This window comes from Anser anser (genome assembly GCF_964211835.1).
Source record: "Anser anser genome assembly, chromosome: 14".
NCBI classification, from domain to species: Eukaryota; Metazoa; Chordata; class Aves; order Anseriformes; family Anatidae; genus Anser; species Anser anser.
The window spans coordinates 17,436,420-17,451,742 of record NC_139735.1 but is presented as its reverse complement, the minus strand read 5'-3'; the positions used below and the strand labels follow the sequence as shown (position 1 = coordinate 17,451,742).

General features: G+C 39.4%; 1 protein-coding gene across 7 annotated transcripts in view; it reads left to right on the top strand.

Moving 5' to 3' along the window:
- The window catches only part of LOC310881738 (uncharacterized protein), a 796,919-nt gene that overhangs the window by 480,556 nt on the left and 301,040 nt on the right, over positions 1-15,323 (top strand). Inside the window, exon 11 of one of the 7 annotated variants that reach the window (XR_014572538.1) lies at positions 358-6,774. The exons of the other annotated variants lie outside the window; for them this stretch is intronic. The gene's annotated coding sequence lies outside the window, so the exon portion shown is untranslated. Of the gene's footprint in view, positions 1-357; positions 6,775-15,323 lie in introns of those variants that run through there. 7 annotated transcript variants of the gene reach the window in all.

Here is a 15,323-nt window from a genome sequence, read left to right as displayed (position 1 = left end):
TTTCTAATGTACAGAGCTGTAGGTTTTCTTTTTTTTTGTTTTGTTTGGGGTAGATGGAGAGTGTCTAAACAAAACTTTCATAAGCTCAAACATAAAATTTATAAAGGAGTATAGCAAAACATTTTATAGGTATGTCAGAAATAGTTCATTAATCTTCATTTTATTTCTTCCAAGAGAGTTAAGGAATTTGATTAGAATACCCTGTATCAGTTGTCTGCTTATGTTTTGAGTAAGTGAACCAATAGTAGGGTTTTGAATTGTAGCTGTTGGAAAAAACACTGATAGAAACAAACCTTTAATGGATATGCTCTTGAGAACTTAGAATACTTCTCCCTTTCTGTTCTCTTCCTCCCTAAGAATTACGTGTATTTTATGGCTCAGAAATTGACTCCCCCACAAAGTTTAAGTTCTGCGTTGGGTTATTGGAGATGCTGTACAAGTGCTATGCTTCTGGCCATCTCTCCTGCCTTGACATGCAGCAAGATCGTATGGAACTTCCAATGAAGAGGGGTGGGTGCTGCCTTGATTGGAGTGGTTGGCTGTGTGTCTGCAGCAGATGTATGCATTCCTGACCGTGCTAGTTGCTTTCTAGCATAGAAAAAATTTTGCCTGGTAAAGATCAGTCCATCATGCTGGAGGACTCTTGTCTTGCATTGGAATTTTCATTGACTGCTCTGGGGCTTTGAAATGGTGCTAATAGGATTTGTGGTGTCTTACATATGTTTATACTATTGTTAGTCACAGAGATGGCAGATGCACATGGTTGCATTGTATGCTTTTGTTACTTAGTACAAGTGTTTCTAAAGCAAATGGCCTTTTGGCAATTGTTGAAGGCCTTATACAAAGCCAAATTCAGTTCCATTCAATCTATTCATTGATGTCTTTACCATGTAATAAGGATTGTTCTAACGGTTCACTTTATTTTTGTAAAGCTGTGCTACTATGTATGATCTTGTAAGTAGTAGCAGCAGCACATAGTAATCTCTGTGAGAACGTTTGGAAACAGCAATTAAGCATTTGGGTAACAGATTATGGATACAGCACTTCAGGGAGACAATTAAAATATTTTGATTTTTATTCCCTAGTTAAGTAGTTTTCACATTGTTTCAGCCGAAACAAAACAATCCCCAGATTTGGGAGTATTGTATTGCTTTGTCTGCTTTGATAATAAACTATGTGACAAGTGGCCAGCAAGCAGCATTTCCCCTCTTCCCATGAGCTACATCTTTTGCTCACAGTGAGAAACACTGGAGATTCATAATCCATCCAAAGTGAAACGACAGGTTGTGTCATCATTGGCAGAGGGATATCAGATCGTATATCTTGACTTGACAAGAGGTGGCAATTTAATCTGACAAGTTTTCTGCCAGTGAGGACAGCTTTAGGAGTTCAACTGCCTTGGCAAAGATGTGACGTGTTGTTGAGGGATGTTGTGCAGAAGCTTGACAATACACTGGAATTTTCTAATGCAGTTTAGGATTACTGTAAGAATTTATTAGAAATCACTCTAAAATTATTGTATTCATCCAGAAATGTGTTTTCTCTGCTGATATGTAATGTTTAATGTGTAGTGCATGTTTAAAAACGTGTTTTCTGATGATGTAGAACAAATCTACTATAATGCACATGAAATGTCAAGGAATTCAATTAAATGCATGTGAAATAAACTGTGTCCACTTGTAATTCTGTTTTGACAATGCTTTGCTTCGTGTTATTGCCTTCTTGAGAGCATTTGGAGAAGTATGTTATCAACGTAGGATCAGTGTGATGCTATATATTTATAGAAGTAGATAAGCTCATGGATATTTCAAGCGTGGAGTGAACATACATGCTCTCTCCTCTCGGAGCAAAGAGCAGCCTTCTGAAGTTAAAGGAGTCTGGAGCAGAGCTTGCAGCCTGCTTGTTGGCAAGGCTGGTTTTTGCACTGTCTTTAACTCTGCCACCATCTAAACACGAGGTTTGGAGATACTTCCCTTAAAAAAAAAAAGTTTTGATATCAAGTGAAATCAAAAGATATTTAGTTTGAAGCTGATGTTTTCAAGTTTGGTCTGGACATTTTTTTGAGGTGTTGGGATTGGGTGTTCATAATCCCAAATGATGCACCAGCTCTGATAGCAATGCAGCACACTGGGATGTGTTGACAAATGCCACCTGGAAAGTTATTAGTTATGATCGCACAGAACTTGTAGAGTGAACTTCAGATTGAGAGAGATGTGTAAGAAGACTGAAAGAACTGAAGGATCTGCTAGAGTGTATTTTCAACAAGTGTTCTAGGACATGATAAATTAGAGTCTTTTTGAATTATTTCCGTTAGCTCTTGATAATCCTTGGAGAAAGATATTTAATATACCTATCTTTCCTAATGTGGATGTCTTAATTTCTAACTAGATAGTTTTCTGTTAACATGAAGTCTCAAATTACTGTATTGTAGCTTGAAAATATCATTGATCTCTGATGAAAGTTGTCATCATACTTATTGTCACATGCTTTGTGAATGTAGCTGAGGTAGATGTCTTGGCCCAACTGTCTGTAATAGTGCTTGGAGAGGTTTCTGTAGTTGTCGATATTAACATGGGTCACAATGCCACCATTCCAAGTGTTGTTTCTAATGACTACTTTTAGTTGAAAGGCAAGTGAGTTAAATGACAGCTTCTGTTCCAGTGTACAGTAAAACTTGGTGCATGTGAAGTCCAGGAAAATCCAAGGCTGGTGTGAAGCTGGTGTAGTCTGTTCTATTACATCCCTTTTATTCTGATAGTACAGAGACAATGAACTGACCTTGCCAGCTAATAAAAAGCTGAAGACACCTCCAGAGAGTCTTTACAATGAGTTTCAAGTGCATTACAACTAATTAGAAATCTGAGGTCAATCAGGGTGTTACTGGTGGCCAAAGCAAGTCTGGTAGAGTCAGAGTGAGCTGTGCTCAGGCTGAACCTCCTTTTTTCAAAGTAGTTATTTTTTATTTTTATTTCCTGTCTTTGCTCCTACTGCAGGCTGTGCATAGCTGCAGTTTATTGCTAATTATTCACTTAACCTCTCCTTTTGGCATATTTCTGCAATGTGGTGACATCACTATTCTAATAATATTTTAATTAAGTGTACTTCATGGCCATTGAAAGCATTTTCAAGCAGCTGGGATATCACTGGGTAAAGAGGCTTGAAGAGGAATCCAGTTGCATAGGCTACTTAGTACTTGTAATGGCAAACCCCTTTAATATCATAACATTGCTTGAACAGTGAGTAATATCTGTGAAGTGATAAAAGATCCAAGGTCATTTTGGGAACTTGGGATGTACTTAACTTTATGACAGGCCTGATATCTTTTTTTCTCTCAACTATTAGGATAGTTTCCATGTCATAATGCAGAGAGCAATTGAACTGCAGTGAGGGAGCTCTGTCCAAAGTCAAGCCATGCTAGATGGGATTCCTGTTTAGGCAATGAGCAAGAACATCCTGTTGTAGGTGTAGTATTGTTAGAGCATGCTCTTAATAAAGCATAGAAGTGCCACTATATCATACTGCTTTGTACAACTGACTATGGCAATAATGCATATATTACAATAAAGCTACAGACTTCAGGGTTTTTGGAAAGTCCAAAGGGTATTTCTAACAAATTGGTGGGAGGCAGGTAAGAGTAACTTGGGTTTAGTCTAACAAAAATGAAATGGGCTTCTCAGAGACCAGTCTCGCTGTTGTGGCTGTGTTTGCATGTGCCTGGTTCTGCCTGCAGAGCTCCCCAGTGGCCCCCGGCCTGCAGTCGTCCCCCTGCTAGAGGGGGTTGGTGAGCTGTGGCACGTGAGAGCTGGTTATCCAGAGAGCTGCTCTGGGAAGTGCATTGCTCAAGCTGTCTTATCCACCTTTTTGCTCTTTATTTGTTTCTCTCCCCTGCTGCTTCAGGGGGATCAGCTGCATGTTGCCAATTAGGCTCATCAGCATTGTCAATAACAGATGTGGAGCTCCTGGTAATCCCCCACCCTTGTTAGTGGGCTGCGAGGGCTTCTGGCTGTTTGTGATGAGATTTAACCCTTATCCCCCTACAGGGAGCCAAGCCACTCTGTCAAAGACCAGGAGTAAGGTTTTGTGTGTTCCGTGTTTTAAGGGTTCTTTTACCTCCATCTTAGCCCCAGTAGGTTTGACTAGGCTCTGTTTTTAGCTGTGGGTTTCAGCTTGTGGGGAAATGTAATTAATTTCAACACAGATCAATATGAAAAGGATATTTTAAGAACTCAGCTTCAAGCTAAAAGTAGTAGCACAAAGTTTCATTACCTGTCAAGCAGACTACTTGGGTATGTCTTGAAAAGCAAGCTGCAAGCAAAGCTGTTGTGTTACCAGCCTGCATGCCATCACAGGACAAACCTGTAAACATCTTCATTAGAAGACAGGATGCTCAAAGACTCAGCTCTTGCCCTCATACCCTCATCTTTGCTGAGGGCCACCCCTCAATGCCTGCTCCTCGTTGATTGCAATAGGAGGCACCTTCAGAGCTTGTGCTGTGGTTGCTTCCCTCCTCCCGAGGGAGAGATGCAGGTCAGGGGGCATGTAACACCTCCTGACTTTGGCAGCCAAGTGGAAATCGAAGCAGACTAGATGAGATTTTTTTTTTTCCTGTGAAAATCTGTCATGCAGGGTATGCCTCTTCTTGAGCACTATTAAGTATGAACACTTTTATGGCATCTCATTATGAGGGGAGGGAGAAGGAACAGTCTGAATGTTCTGCAGAGCCTGAATTGAGTAAGGAGGGGTTGAATAAGGAATCTGCATATGTTTTCTGGCTGTTAATTGGGAGGGGAGGGGGGAAATCTCAGCACATTTCTCTTCTAGTGGAGGAGTAAAATTGGAGGCGTGCAACAATATCAAGTCTGAATTATTGTATAATTACTAATGGTCTTAAAATGGATGTTTAGAGTCTGAAGTTAGGAATTCATAGGCAACCTCTACAGTATGAGAGACATCTAAGTATTTATGTACATGACACTATGGACCCTTGAAACTATAAAATAAACATGTAAAGAAAATTTCAACTGAGTTTTATGAGCCTTTTGCCAGTCTCCAAACACCAGACAGTGATAGGGTGTAGTGCTAGTGAGCCTATGTGCCAGGGGCAATATGCCAAGAGCACTGGAAAGCATAGAACAAAATGGAAATTTAAGTTATGCCTCTATCTTCATTTTTTTTTTTTACTTTGGGACAGAGTATAAGGAAGCTTCCAATACACATCTTATATCAGGAACGTTTTCTGTGTAGGTATAGAAAAATACATACTGCATCTGAAGCAAGTAAAAAACACTTAATGATCTGAAATGAAGCATTGAATAATGGCCCTTAATACATTTAACTATTAGGATTTTGTGGTTTGGGATCCTTGAAACTGAAGTTAGAATAAAACTAAGCACTTTGCTTTTTTTTATTGATCACTGCAGTAATTTCTTCAAAGTTGAGCAAAACACCCAAGTTTTAGTTCCACTCAAAATTGTAGTAGGCATTTAAGTATCAATAACAGATGTGATTCACAACACCATGGCTGATGGATTATTGATTCATAATGAAGTTTTAATCTTTTGCATATTGAGTAAATTATGAAGCTATTAAATTGATATCACTGCATTTCATCTCATTTGTCATTAGCGAGTTACAAATTATTTAACTTGGATGCTTTGTCAGCAAAGCTTTGAAATTAACATGTACAATGACTTTTTAAAATGAGTTGTTATGAATTACTTAAATGAGTCACTCTCAATTGGCATGTGCTTAGTAATTCAAGTTTAAATGCCAACTGTGAGGAGGCTCTAGGTCTGCAGTAGGTAACATGAATAACTTAGTTGGACAATATTCTGTGTAAGTATGGGTTCATTCTCCATGATGCTTTTTCCACATTTGTTGTCATAAGCCCACTGGGACATGCAGTGGACAAGCACTTCTGGTGTGCAGGCAGCTGAGCACTGCACAGCCACTTGCTCTCCCCAGGTGTGAAGGGGGAGAGAATTGGAGAGGTGAAAGTAGCAGAGCTCACAGGTTGAGATCCAGATTGCTTTTGCTTTAGTAAACTATGTGCACAAGCTCAGCAAACCAAGGAATCCATTCACTGTGTCCCACTGGCAGGCAGGTGTTCAGCTGCTCCCAGGAAAGCAGGACTCAGCACACAGAACGGCTGCTTGGCAAGACACACTGTCACTCCGAATGTGCCCCTGTCCTTTACCCCAGCTGTTACTGCCAGCACAGCACTGCATGGTTCAGGATGTCCCTGAGGCCACCATGGGCCAGCTGTCCTGGTCCTGTCCCTTCCCTGTTCTGGAGCACCCCCGGCCTCCTCGCTGGCAGGGCAGCACGAGGAGCTGCAACGGCCTCGGCTCTGGGGGACACTGCGAGAACCCAAACGTCGGTGTGCTACCAATACGATTTTCATCGAAAGTCAAAAGCATCATACAAGCCTCTGTGAAGAAAATTAACTCTGTCCCAGCTAAAGCCATAACAGTTTTACAGAAAAATGTACACTGGGGTGAGTGGGCAGGTGTGTAAGCCCTACTGTGTAAGGGGGAAGTACAGAAGAGTTTCTTAAAGATATTAGTTTCACTTTTTCATATTAATTTATATGGGTTCTTCAGATAAAGCTACTATATTCCAGAATCATACCCTGGCCTTATTTAGGATTAAATCACAGTTGTTGCCTAGCCCTATATGTTTTCTGTTTTCTATTTTCTCTTTTATATATGGAAACTGTGTTTTCACTTATTCTGCTACCAGTTCCTGATTTTTATATCTTCGTGTTTCCCATGGCAACAGATTTCTCTGTGACTGAGCAAGTATCATGTTCCTGCTTTGGATGTTAGCAGTGTCACTGTTCTAAGGTATGAATACAGAGCCTCACTCAAAGGGCTGGTGAAAGACAACATACAAGGAATTCATTCTCCAATTCTTAATGATATTTAAAAAAAAAAAGATTAAATTGATATATGATTTATTATCCATATACAGCATGTAAATATTGCAGGCTCAGGTAAGACTTTACATAAAAGCAGTTTGCTTACAATAATGCTTGAAATTAGAGCTCTTGTGAAAAGTTGAGCCAATAACAACTTGGCTATTTGCTTGTTGCTTTCGTGCTTAGCTTGAAGTTACTTTCCCTAACACTTGGGAGAAATTATATGGTATTAATTACATGATATAGAACATCATTCTTTTCTCTTACTAGAAATAGCTGGCTTCATTTTGATATTTGTAGGTGACTTCTGTGGAAGGCTGCCCTTTTCCCAGTCTATTCCCTTGTGATAAAAGTGTAGGTATGCCCACTAATTCTGTCCTAATCTAAGCTTTTCCACCTCGTCCCACAAGAGATACATCCTCAAATGTGAGCACATAGCTTTCTTCCAAAAGACATGCTGAAGAAAATGTCCTGTAGTGATTAATTCATCTTTACTTTTCCTAGTTTGTTTCTTTGTGTATAATCCCCCAGGCAGCAAGGGTTAGAAGTTACTGTCTGCTGCAACTTGAAGCATCCAAACAAGTGGCTGCTAGGGCTGGAACAACTGTCTGTCTCCTAATTAGCAGGCAGTCAGAAACCACAAAATACAAATGCAGAGCTTGACATCCATGGATTTCTGCCTTGATAGAAACATCTACATCTTTATGAATGCCTTATCACTGTGATAACTGAGTTCTGAAACGTTGGGTTATGGATAATAATTTGACTGTGCTATAGATAACTGTTTGAGTCAAATTCCACTTCAGTTACTCAAAGTGGTGTGATCTGCCAAGCTGGTCTGTCTTCAGTAAGCCATAGGTGCAATTTCTTTACTCTGTGTTCAAAGAAATGAAGGTAGGTAATGTGAAGTTTAAAAATAAAAAGAAAATAAAATAAAAATTGAAGTTTACTTTTATGCTTAGTAGAAAAAATTATAGCAGCTCTAACGAAGAGCCAGAACCACATATTAAATCCCTAGACAGTACTCTATGACAGTGGTTGACTGGATTGTGTTTTGAGAACAGCCAATTTTTTGCAGTTTTGCAGCCCTGAACATTGTAAGGATTTTACAACTTGACCATTGAGCCACTTCATTTTTATCTTGTAATATCTTCTCCTGCCATTCTTACCTAGCATATGTATGTTGAAAACACCATTTTATAGCAGCGCTTCATTCTAAAAATGTGAACTTGTTCTTTGTGTCATTTTCCCTTATTCTGTCGCTTGTAATGTAGAGATTGGAAATCAATGACTTTGACTACACTTGTTTAAGTGCCAGGATATTTCCCAGTTTTGAAGTGAATGTACTGTATTTCGTTGATAAGTAACATCCAAGTCCATTTGTTTAATACTTTCTGAAGGGTTTAGTGTTGTTTTTCCTCCCATCTGCAACTGTGCTGAAACCTATGCCACCTTTAAGTTCTGACACGTTATAGAGACCATATAATTTCAGTAGATTTAGTTAAGCAGGATCAATATTGTTTAAATAACTGTTCATGTTTTTAGAAGAAATAAGAAAGATGTTTTAAGAAGAAATAAGCTACACTAATTCCTTGCTAATACTGTTAAATCATTAAAATTGAAGAAGAAACTGTATAAAGCCTGGTAGATGGTATGGTCACTGAGATATGGGTGTTTGGTATGTTTTTTTGTTGTTCTTGGTAACCTAAATAGTATCACTTATGAATCCCACATCTTTGTGATGAACCTGATTTCCATTAGAAATAAAGTTTAGTTTTAACTTCATATATCACTGTTCAGCCACTGGCTTCCCCAGGACTAACTGAATCTCTAATATACGCCTTCTTACAATAAAATGGAGCTCCAGAACTCAATATTCAAGTTAGTTTTTACTGTAATTACTAATGTGTTGAATTTCTCTATAGAGAATCTAGCTGACAGACTGTTTTGGAGTAACTGTGTCATGCTGACTTGTTACTTGTGCTTACTGATCTGTTTCACACTTCTTGCACAGATTAAAGACATAATTCAGCTATCTCAGAATCTAAGTTTGTTTCTGTAAGCATGTAGAGTGATTGTGCAATTTTCAGAGGCTTTCAATGTCCACACAAACTGCTAATATGTAATACAGTGTGAATGCAAAATATGAAATATGTTCAAAAGTAATTCTAAAAAGCTATACCTGCTGATGTGGATGGACAGTAGTTGTGAAGTACTGGTTTTTGTGTACACAGTGTGGATGGTCACGTAACATCGATAAGATGAATTTTTGAAGTGGTCTGAAATGCAAAGCTTTCCTCTAAGAATTAGCTAATGTAGTGTTTGTTCTTCTGCTGTAAACGGTGATTCAGGTAGGCTTATATACCAAGTCCCTAAGCAGACCCATCAGGAAGTATAACTACTGTCAGGCAGTAATCACAGCTTGTACTTGACAAGTGTTATTTTGAAAAAAAAAAAAAAAAAAGGGGGGGGGTGGGTGGGGGGCTAGAAATGGATGTAGCCAGCACTGGCCAGCTCTCATGGTTGCCAAGCATTTATTAACGAAGGGACAAAAATGGTAGGGCATCTATACATCTGATTATTATTGATATCTAATATTAATAGCTATTGAGAGAAAAAAATGAATATGACACAACAGCCCATGGCAACTTTACTTTTAGATAACGTATGTGTTTGAGAAGGCATGATATTGATAATTCATTGCAATAAGGAAGATGAAAATCCTTGTTTATTGGGACTGGTTTTTATCTCACATGGAAGTCTCAGTATTCAACATCAAAAACCTTTTTGAGGATACTTCCTCTGCAGGTCTGCTGATCAGATTTGTGCAAAATTGTGTGTGTTGTTGGACAGATAGCTCAAAGAGTAAAAGTAATGACACCTGTTATCATAATTTTACTGTTTTTTAGTTTCTGATGCAACTTAAATTTGCATTTTTATGAAAACCCAAACCTGACACAACAAGAAAAAAATGTTACAACACCAAATATTTTGAATTATTCTGGCATGAAATTTCGTAGAATGGTTCTCAAACTTGCCTAGTTGTGGTAAGGGTGCTCAAAAAATGTTTTGTTCATCTTTGAATTCCTCTCTGTCATGTTATTAAATATAAAGGAAAACAATATTTGTTGCTGTTTTTGTGGTTAAGTACTCTTTCTAAGAATGGAAGGAAAATCTATCCTCTTTCAATGGCAATAGGGTTGGAAGCTCTCATAGTTGGCCTAGGTTTCTTTTTCAGTAAACTCCTGCAGAACTAGACTGCTCTGTGGAGTCTGATTTTGTTTAATGATGATTAGTTGCTAAGAGGAATTTTTCAGAAGCAGTGATACAAAACTTAATTTCCAGGGACTTGGTTACCTTTACCTGAGAGATGGATGCTTAATATTTTAGAGTTTTTAAGGAATATGTACAATTTTTTAAAATTGAAGAATGTTGAGTTTTGCTTATGTAAAAGGATTTGGGCACATTTGAACTCCTTGGTCCTGTGTTTAAAAATTGAGCTTTTTATTACAACCTTTGAACCACTACTTTTATTACAGATCTGAAATATCTTCTATTGCTGCTATGCATTAAAAATCTAAGACTTTGAACTTTTTAGTTCCCATTTTCCGGAAATGCATGTTTAAGCATGTCCAGATATTTACAAAATCTAGAAGTTTCCATTTCCATTTTTTCTTACACGTACTTGAACACACCTTTCTTCACCTCTTAAATACAGAGAGCTTCTTTATCAAGCAGCAGCAAGTTTATGCTGTTTTCCACCAGTCATTTTAGTGCTACCATAAAAATTGCTTTCCCCTTGTACCTATAAAAGTCATAATTTGCTGCAAGCTCAGTGGAGCTATTTGTAATATTATTTTAGGTTTAGTCTTTATCATGAGCCCGATGGGCAGATTTACTGAAGAAAATGAGACTGTGGGTTGAATGGAAATAGGCTTTGGGGGGTTGCCTTTTTTTGAGGCTTTTACTAGAGAGGCAGAAGTTTTTGCTGTTGCATGTATTTCTACTGTACTATACTTCCAAAGCAGTCAGGTTTAAAAAAATCAAGTTTTGGTCTATCAACAAAACAACCCTCTTAAGAAGAAAAGGAGTTAAAATAATTTACAAGCATCTTAGTCCTGTGTATATTTGTTTATATGCAGCTCTGTGATGACTTTGAGAGATTCATGAGGAATGCTCTGAGGTGACTGAGATGCAGGTCAACAAAATGCTCAGGCCTGGATAATTTACTTTGAGTGTAAACAACTCTAACAGAGCAACCAGAAATACAAACTGAGCTGTTATACCTGGCAAGCTAAAATTAATTTAGCACACTAGTTCATTGTAGCTTAGGCTTCGCATTTAAATATCAAATATGGGGGCATTATATTTACTGATTAGCTTTGTTTACCTGCTGTCTGTTATTTGTGGGCATCTGTCTCTGCTAATCTTAGGAGAATGTAATCTGAGAGGGGTTTATTTTGTTTATATACAGCATTTGCACCTTTTCCCTGATGGCATCAAAAGCTTTATGAAGCTTTCTTGTATCTGTTACAGATTAAGACCTATCCTTAAACCCTAGTCATACTGCATGCTTTTTGTCACTGGTGAAAACCACCCAACCCTCTGTTGTCACTGCGTAAATCATCTTCAAGTTTTGGTGTTGACACCTATGAAATGATAAGGATGGAGAAGTGAGAGGGAGCACAACTCAGTTCCATTCAGAAATCAAATATAAGAATGTGTTTTGGAATATGTTTGGTACTGAACAGCTCAACTCCAAGCACTGAAAGGTGTGTTTGTGGTGGTGGTGGTTTGTGAGAGTGCAATTCTGGAAATGGGGAGGGAGCTCATCCAGGATTCTTGCCTAATGCTGCCATTTCTCTCAGGGGTGGGAGGAATAAAGGCTTCACTTCAACCTCCTGTTCAATGGTCATACTTTAAAAGATAGGCAAGTGTCTGTGACTTCTTATGTCAACTGAGGCCTAGTTTGGTCATGTCACTACTGAAAGTAACTTTACAGTAATTCCAGTCTCAGTCCTTAAATTTGTTCAGTGCTCTGACAGTCGTTTTCTTGGATCCCCTTGGCTTTTTTCCTCATAATGACTTCTTGCCGTCTAAAGAGGGCTTGTATTCATTCCTCTTACCGTAATGCCCCATTCCTAAATGAACTGGTGTCATCTGGAGCCTCAAGTGAGTTCCCAAACAGACTTGGATTGAAAACTGCCAAGTCCTTCTAGATTTGAATGGATTGTGGGAAATAAGGAGCTATTATGACACTTGCATAACTGTAACTGACTTCATATTCTTTTGCTGCTAAGCGCTTCTAAGACCATAGTTATGTACCCACCACTTCTCAATACTGCTTGCTTGAAGGTACTAGATGAGGTAAAAATAATGTATTGCATGGAGTATTAGCATGGCATAATCTAGAGCATCTGGTTTGAACAACCAAGTAGGGAGCCTCAACCTCCTGATTAGTCAAAGGAGCTTGGGGAAAAAGCTACTCCTTTCATTTAAGGGTATAATTAACCATGTGCTACTTCTAGCCTTCAGTGGATCCTAATAAAGATACTTTCCCATCTAGTTAAATCAAAACCTTTAAAGAATGGGAATTCTAGTCTCTGCACTTGTATTTATTCTCTACAAAAAATTTCATTGAAAGAACTTAAGAGCATCTTTTTCTGATGGCCTCCATTACTCACCATTTGTTCAAAAGGCAATATGTATTCCCTGAAATCAATACCTGTCAGAGGCCTGTGCTCCTGAGCCCTCTTGTAGTCCTTGCCTCAGAGCATGTTAATTATCAGCCCTTTCTGGCTGCGCCTCTTAACATTCTTGGAGCCTGTCAGCCACAGCTATTTGGTTTTCTGCTTGAGCCACTCCAAAGGCCTCTCCTGGGTTCTACTGCTTGGACATCACCCTTTGCTGTGCTTCCCTCTTCCTAGGCTTCATATTTGTCAGCAGTAGTTCTTCCTCTGTGGTAGCAGAGATTTGATGGAGCCCCAGATGCAACTACAACTGATCACTGTTAGTGGAAAGGGGGGATTGACTTTCATTGCATCTTTCCAGCATCTCGCAAGAAAATACTTCCATTTCCTGCTGTAGCACATAGGACCCGTGTGCCCTGCACCCCTTGAAGGGTTCAAGTGACCCCTGGCTGTGCTGAGCTTAGGCCACAGCTGACTGGGATGCCAGCAGTCTCTGTACCTGGATGCCTGTGTGGCTGTTGTGTCTGTAGGAAAACAGTAGCTGCTTGCAAGGGCAGGTGTCCAGCTCCATGCACAGATGTTCCTGCATCTAGGTGCCGTTTGTCATTCTAATGAGTTGGCAGCATACCGTTTTGTCTCCAAATGCCCTTAATAGTTTTGTAACCACCAGTTCCCGTATTGTGGCCACAGACTGATTTATGGGTTCCTGTCTTGCTGACCACCCCGATGAAGCTTCTTCTGTGCTGCTTACGCATTTGAAATGTTTGATGTGGCTTTCAGTGTCTGGACAGTAGCAATGTTATGTTAGCCAAGTATAGCCTTTTTGCCCTAGTGCATGAGATCCTTCACACCAAACATACCCTCATCTATTCCTGTAATGGGGCACTTAACCAAAAATAAGTACCTTATATGACTGTCAGTATGAAATAGGTCCTGAAAGGAGCTCTCTGCTCTTGGAGAGAGGCCGGTGGTTGCATATGAAGCTTACTTTGTTTTCTGATGAATGATTCATTGTAAATAAGCAAGATGATGAGAGTTCAACAGTCCATTTGTTCAGCTCTGCAGTATAAATAGCTGGCATGTATATAATTTGAATTAATTTAATTTGACCTTCATTCTTTAGACTCTCTTGGCCAGGGGATTAGTCTGACTGCCTGAGGACACAGAAGATTGGATCTTTTAGGGGAACTGAGAAGTGATTCTGCTGGTCTGGAGGGAGCTGGGAAAGAAAGGCATGTAATGCGTACTGTGCGTGCTGCATAGGTGTACCTTGTCTTGGCTCTAAAGTTGGCACTGAGCTTGAGACTGGTTATGATTGTTGCATCTCTATTTAGGCCTTAAAGATGATGGCTTATTTTCTGTTGGTTTACACAAAAATATTTGTAACAAAACTTGGACTCAGGCATTTGTAAAAGTTTATTTTACAAACTAGTACTTGAATAATACATTTCACTCCAGCTGGTGTGGGGAAAAACCTTCTAAATGCAGCTTCTGCTTTTTTGAAGATGCAATGAGTTCAATTCCATAAAAAATATTCATATTGGAATTTCTAAAAATATTTGTGTTAGTTTCTCAGTTGTTTTCCTACCTGGATTTTTCCTAGTGATGTTCCCAAGGAAGGAAGCCTCTGTAGTCCCAAAGCTGGGGGGAAAAAACAAACAAACAAACATGGAAACCTTGAAGAAAACAGGGAGGGCTGTAGCTTGTATAGTCTTTCCACAGCTTGTGTAGTCTTTTAGCTGAGAAAATAAGGGAAGAGAGAGACAGGTTGCTACATGAAGGGCACTAATGTTTTGCTTCAAAAAAAAAAAAGAGTACTAGGGATGTCTTCTAGAACCTCCTTTGAGTTTCTTCCAACAGTCTTCAAACAGCAAAAGCGCTGCAAGCAGTATATTGGGGGGGCATTGTTAAAGCCAGGTGAGGACAAAGCTCCTAGGCAGGATGGCAGTGCTGCGCAGGTGATGAGCAGTCTGTGCCAGCTTGGGCTGATGCCACCTCGTGTGGCCTTATGCCGTCTCCTTGCTGACCCCACATGCTGTGGGGATGTGCTGCTGATGGCAGGAGTGTGCAAGGGCATGCTTTGGGATAGGACTGATGTGGGCAAGCTCTGCTACAGCAAAGCTAATCAATACAGAGGTAGATTGTGCGATGAAGTCTTCCTTGAGGTTGGTTGATATTTGGGCTTCTTTGTGGCACTACTACCAAAGGAATCATGTTCACAGGCAGCATGACTTGGCTAGCTATTACACTGGTAATAGCTCTATGGTGTTGGAAAAATGCTTAACTTGGAACAGGGTCATAAAAATAATAGGGAGAAAAAAAGTACTTGGGGAAAGGAAAAGAGGCTAGGGCCACTTAGATGGGACAGACTTTTCCCTTTCCTTCAAGTTGTTTTGAAGAAAATTTGGTTCTCCCCTGTATTCTGGATACTGAGAAACAAAGCTTCTGCGGGTGGTGGTATTTCTGTCACAGCCAGAAGTGTACACACTCTGCACACTACTTGAAATCGGTTCAAGTGAGATGTGGGGCTTCTTGGAATACAGCTTTTCAATACATCTAGTGTCAACATTCGTTTGTGTGTTTTGAAATTTCAGCCAAATTTAAGTTTTGTTTTCAACCAGAACATAAGTGTCAATTGCTTATTTAATACGACAAGTGCTTGAAGGAGAAATACACATCCCATGCAGGAACCCAGCTGCTGAGGAAAACCTCAG